We start from the raw sequence: 6933 nt of genomic DNA, 5'->3' as shown, positions 1-6933 counted from the left end.
TTTATATTTATAAATGCTAAAATCACACAAGCTCACTTAAACACAGGCAAAAAATATATTTTAAAGTTGTTCGGTCCAAGCTGACCCATGTCCACTATGGGTCTCTCTCTCTTTCTGAGTTCACGTTGAGAGGAGAGGAGCCTCTTCATTTACATAGAAGTTACATGAGGAAGGTTTAGATTCCAAGTGAATCTCTTATGATTACAACAATGAGTGGATTGGACTCCATAGTTTTCTATCATCTTAGTGTCCTTAGATACAATATTTAGAAGAGGTTTATTATGCAAAGACTTCTTCTCAACAAGAGTCTTCTTATCCTTGAAAATCTCTACACTGAAAGTTGATTTAACATGAGAGTCTGAAGCTGATCCAACTTGGGAGTCTGCACTTACTTTGAATCTTGGATTAACGTTGGATCTTAGATCAGGTCTTAAGTCACATGTATTTAGACTTGGACTTGGATTTATCTTCACTTGTCCCCTTAAGCCAATCCCTCCAAGACTTGAGCTTGTCTGAAAAATAGTGAAATTTTAGTCCAGGTAAGGCTTTAGTAAGGATATCTTCAATCTGGTTTTCAGAGAGAACAAACTAGACTTCCAAGTCACCACAAGCAATCTTCTCTGACAAAGTGATAATGGATCTCTATGTGTCTTGTTCTGGCATGAAACATTGAATTAGTTGTCAAGTATGTAGTTCCCAAATTATCGCACCAAAGGGCCGGAGCTTGAGATAAATTGAAATCCAAACCCTTTAAGAATTGTGTAAGCCACATTTGTTCTGATGTTGCCCCCAGCAACAACCTTGTATTCCACTTTTGTACTAGATAGAGCAATAATATATTGTTTAGAAGATCTCGGCCAGTGTAAATTGGATCTCAGAAATGTTAATCAAGCAATGGTGGATTTATGATCATCTGGTTATCCAACCCAATATGCATCAGAGAGCCCAGCAGTGGTCTAATGTGGAGCTCATAACTAAGAGTTCCTTTGAGGTAACGTGAGTATATAAGCAAGACAACATGCATAGTGTGGGGTTTGACCAGCTAGGTGGCACTAAGGTCTTCCAAACAAACTTGGGTATGTTTGGAGTTTTGAATCCAAGAGACAATTTCTTTATCCCATCACAGTTTTTTTTTTCTTGGTGTTCCAACTTATAAAAATTTTGATTCATCAAATAAAACATGTATGAAAATAAAGGTTTTTATATTAATAGGATCATAACAGACAAATCCTTTATAATTGATACTATATCTAATAAACACATATATTTTTTACATCAAAGACAATTTTGAGTTAAATATAAGGTCTTAGATACGAGTAACACGTGCATCTAAAAATTTTAAATGCTCATACCCAAACTCGTATGGGGTTATGTCACTCAGATTAAGACTTGGGATCCTATTAATCAGATATACAGTCATAAAAAAAAATATCAACCCAAAACTTAGCATCTAGAGATGCGTGAACCAAAAGACTAATCTACCGTGCTCATGTTCAACAATGCCATTTTGCAGGAGTATTTGGGCATGAGAGTCACCATTTTATCCCATGTTTATTTAAAAATTCAGAGAAGACCCCACTAACAAACTCTTCACCTCCATCACTATGATTTTAATTTTCTTTACCAACTGATTTTCTACTACAACCTTAAAATTTTCAAAACATATCAATGCATCAGATTTTCTAAACAAAGGAAAAATACATAAAAAATGAGAAAATTATCATCCAGTAAGAGTAAATAGTAAACATATCATTTTCTTGAAGGAGGTGCAGGTCCCCACATGTTGGCATGTATAACTTCTAATGGCGAGCTGGCAAAAAATTCAATTTTCTCAAACAAAAGTTTGTGAATCTTATTTACGATGCAACTAGAGCATATATCACTACAACACATCTTTTTATCACAGGAAATCAAATGTTTTTGTTCAAGAGAATTTAATGTTCTGAAATTAACATGTCTCAAATGACAATGCCACACATCCTTGGAAAATTTATCTGAAACAAGAGCAAAATTAGCTTCACCTACGACAACTACGGTAACTCCATGATTCTCCTTCATACTCACCCGAGGGTAGATTCCTTCTCTTAGGAGAATAGTCTCATTTTTTCGATCCTTAACACAAAACCCATCAACATTGAATTCAAAAGTACAATTATTATCTCAAAAAAACTTTGCAACTGATAAAAGATTTTTCTTTTATGGCAAGGACATGTAAAATATTTAAGAGCTCAAACTGATTTCCATGAAAGAGTAAAATAATATTACCTATGCTTGAGATACGAAGATTAACACCATTGCCTTTCATAACTCTATCACGTCTATAATACTTTGACTTGCTTCCCATAGATTGATCTTCTGGCATCATGTGGTGAGTAGTGCTTGTTTTTGGGTACCAATTATTTTCCTACATGCTACTAAGAACCATGATTGTAAAAGCTTCCAGAATATTATAGCATGTGCATGTCGTATGGTTTTTTTGACCATAAAATTGACATATGACCTGACCATCCCTTTGGCCACCTTCACGCTGGACTTTTTATGCTTCTCGACCTTGATTGTTGTTAGCCTTGAAATTTTGAAAATTCTAGAAGGGATTGAAACGATCAACCCCTCTTCCATGACCATCACAGCTACCACAACCGCAACCACGACCACGACCACGACCTCTTTGAGAAAAGAATGCAGTCATAGATGATTTAGCTTGCTGGGAATGCTTAGAATTCAATATTTGGAGTCGCTTTTCTTGATTTAAAAGGTGATCAAAGTTCTCATTAAACCTGAAAAACTTATTTAGGATGGAGGTAATGACAATAGTCATGAAATTCTTATATTTTCAAAGTAAATTGGACCAAATCACTATTAGAAACTAGCTACTCAACAACACACAAGGAGTCAAATAAGAACTTAACATGATTTAGGTATTCTAACATGATATTGTCCTCAACATTTTGTAAGTCACGTTTTAACTGGAGAATCCTAAGACTTGAATGAGATGCATAAGATTATTTCAACATAATTCATGTGTCCTAGGCAGATGAAATACAAATAATTTACCCCAAAATGACTTTAGTAATAATTTCTTTGGTCCAACTCAATGCAAGTTGGTCTTCCCTTTTCTAAGACAACTTTAAGATTGATTTTGAGTGTCTCACCTTTTGTAACATATTGACATGGCACATGAAATGTCTCACAACGTACTTGAGAAGGTCCTCACTGTATAAGACGGATTCTATCTCAGAATGACATAACAAATAATTATCATGATCCAATTTGACAGACACAAGGGAGGAGAATCATAGCACAATAGGATTGGGAACCAACAATGATGAGCTTGAAACCATCTCTTCTAGCAAAATGAGCAGCACCAATAAATTATACAAACTAGATGGATCCAACTGGCTTTGATACCATGTAAAAGCTAAAATCACACAAGCGCACTCAAATATATAAACAAGAAGCACATTTTTAAAGTGATTCAGTCCAAGCTGAGGGTCTCTCTCTCTCTTTCTCTTTATTTGAGTTCATGTTGGGAGGAGAGGTGCCTCTTCATTTATATAGAAGTTACATGAGTGAGGTTCATGGTCTAACTGAACCTCTTATGATTATAACCATGAGTGAATTGGACTCTACAATTTCCCATCACCTTAGATTCCTGAGATATAATATTTAGAAGATGTTGATCAGGAAAGGACTTCTTCTCAACAAGAGTCTTCTTATCCTTGAAACCCTCTACACTGGAAGTTGATTTAACGTAGAAGTCTGAAGCTGGTCCAATGCGGGAGCCTATACGTTGGTTCTTAGATCAACGTTGGATCTTTGATCAGATCTTAAGTCACATATCTGGACTTGGACTTGGATTTATCAGATCTATCTTCACAGTATTTATGTTGTCTTTTTTAATAAATTAAAGCCGTTGAAATTTTTATTTTCAGCCCCAAGCAAAAAAGCAATTGTGGTGCTTGAAGTACTTGTAAATTCTCTGAGTCGTATTTATATTCAATTTTAAGTAGCGGTTTTGACATGTATATGTTTATATTCAATTTTAATTCTTGATGAAAATATGTTGGTGAGGAAAGTCAAAATGAGCCAAAATAATATGAATTTTACGAAAATACCTTGTTGGCAAGTGAAGTAAATGTTAGGTTTGCATGTTCATTTATTTATTTATTTATTTGTTATGTTTGTGTGTATACTCAAATGAATTTAACATGAATGTATTACATATATAGTATTTAACATGATTCATGGAAAGACTTAAAAAAGCCTACAACCAAGACATAAAAAAGAAAAGAATATGCCAAGGACCTTTTACCTTATCCCTTATTTTTTGTGAGTGAAAATCAACGTTTCTATTGTTTTACTACTGACTAACAAAAAGTAACTTATAAATATTGACCGATCACAACAAATGCTCACAACTAAAGAGCAGCAAAAATGAGTTTGTTGATGCTTAGAGTAATGTCAGACCTTAATATGGTCAGACGTTATTAGACGCATGCATGCCATTGATTGCACACACGATTGACGATGCACGTGCCTTTATTTTTTCATGCTACAGTGATTTAGAGGCAGTCTTGGACCGCCACTAAAGGTTTGGACAGAATTCCGACCTTTAGTGATGTTCCAAGACAGCTGCTAAAGCACTGCAGCACCTTTTATTTTTTTGCGTGCAATAGCCTTTTAAAAGCAGTCATGGACCGCCGCTAAAATGCTGTTTATCAGTTTTTAAAAAAGGAGGGGCATGAAACTCTGATGTTATTCCCCTCTTTATATATGGAAAATATATTTATTAACCGTTAACGAGCCTATATGTGCTAAACCGAGCCAAACACTGGTTGTTCATGCTTGGCTAACTGAGCCTATTTTAGGAGTTTGAACATGCTTTTTACGAGCAAAGCATGAGCCCAGTCATCATCTTCTCGTCTTGTTTCTCAGCCCATATATATTCGTACCAAAGTACGAACACAAAAATGCAAAACATGCATGCATACTGGGGTGTCAACAGGTCTGGTTTGGTTCAAACCCAGGTAGAACCAAACTCAAATCTGATTTGAGATGGTGGTACCGGATCTGGACCCAGGTCTAATCGGGTTTACCTTAAGAGAAACCATAACTGGATCCTATAAGGATTCCATAAACTAGACTCGGACCATACCCGGTAAAATAATATTTTTTTAACTTTTCTACATTGAAAATTTGCGTATCTTATTCGGAACTCGGGTCGGTCATGGGTCTGGTCTGAAATTTCATAAACCATACCTAACTCCATATATATTAATCGGACCCTTCGGGTCCAACACAGATTCTAGTGAGAGCTTCTTGTTTATCACCATACCTTGAACCTATAGGGTATAGGGTATGGTACGGGTCAAACCCAACTCGTTGACACCCCTACATACATACAAAACATGATTGCACATTTTTATTATTCTCACAGGGTTTATAATGGAAATCTGCGTATTTCATATTTCGAAAAAAAAAATACAGCATCTCCATATTTTTGTACTATGAAATTTAACAGTATATGTGGATGTATTGTTTGAATCCATTCTTATACATTTATATCGCACGATAGTGAAACTTTTACTCATGGGGTTGATCATAAATAATGGCGATGATCATAATATATACAACAACAGTATCACCAGGATATGAAAAGGCATATATTGGGCCCCTCCACACCATCACTATGGGGATGGTCTACAGGGTTTGTTCGGTATCAATAGGTTATGTAAATCATACAAGCTAGAGCTACCAAGCGATTGATGTTGACTCAATCCTTACTGAACCGAAAATGGGCACTTGCTACTAGGGGTTTCAATGGGTCGGGTTTGGTTCGGACCCAGGTGGAACCAGACTTGGACCAGATTTTCTGGTATGGTATCGGGTCCGGACCCAGTCTAATTGGGTCCACTATGTATGGAAAATATATTTATTAACAGTTTAGAATAAGTGATTTTTTTCACATTATTTGAGGAGCAAGACCGTAATGCCAGTGTAAGAGCATATGGCTGAGCTAAGCAACCATCGTTAAAAATTCCATTTTTGGGTTTTTCTCGGCAAGAAAAAAACTCCCAAGATTAAAAAAAAGAAAAAATGTCAGGAAAACCTTGATATATATAAAATACAAAAAACAATGTATAGTAATATCTAAAAATTCGAAGCTACAAAAATTACAATAATATTGTAATATATTGGAGGCAGGTGATAATTAATCTCAACAAATTATCAAGATTTTCATGGCTTTAGAATATCCTACTCTATGGTGAGATTTTCCAACTCTGTCTGATATTTGTGACTATGACTAGCACTAATTTCTGTGAATAATATATTTCATAAAAAGCCCATGTAAGCTCATTGGTGCAATTTTGGTACCGATTCGGCTCATCCCTCACCTCCAGCTCATATCTGCTCAAAATTAGAGTGACATTGACATGATACCTTTACAAAAGTAAGCACCATATGGTGTTCTGCTAACCTGTTGAGATGCATTTCCTGATATAAAGTACAAAACAGGCTTTGGCTAAAGTATCAATGCTTTAACTGATATTTTTTCTGCCCTTTTCTACCATTGCTTTCTAAATGATAATTGTATTGGAATTATTAGAAGCAGAAATAAAGGTGAAAAAAAGCGTTCAACGATATAGTTTTATAGGCTTTTAAATTTGATACATGAAGAATGGGATGAGGTAGGAAGGCAACTTTATGGCATTTATAGGAGAATGATTGTGCCGGGAGCAAATAATTGATACATATTTTATAGTGGGAGGCCATGCATTTGTCCCACCTTTTCAAAAGCCTCCACCAAATCTTTATCTTCTTGTACCACAGGCCAGATTTATGAAGATGCATGTTAGAATCTTGTGATTAATTAGAATATTAGCAAAAGACAGGATGGGTGTTGGGATATCTTTTACCATTACTTTTGTATCC

This window comes from Nuphar pumila, chromosome 14, assembly GCF_984573655.1.
Source record: "Nuphar pumila chromosome 14, dmNupPumi1.hap1.1, whole genome shotgun sequence".
Taxonomy (NCBI): Eukaryota; Viridiplantae; Streptophyta; class Magnoliopsida; order Nymphaeales; family Nymphaeaceae; genus Nuphar; species Nuphar pumila.
This window is presented reverse-complemented; position numbering follows the sequence as displayed.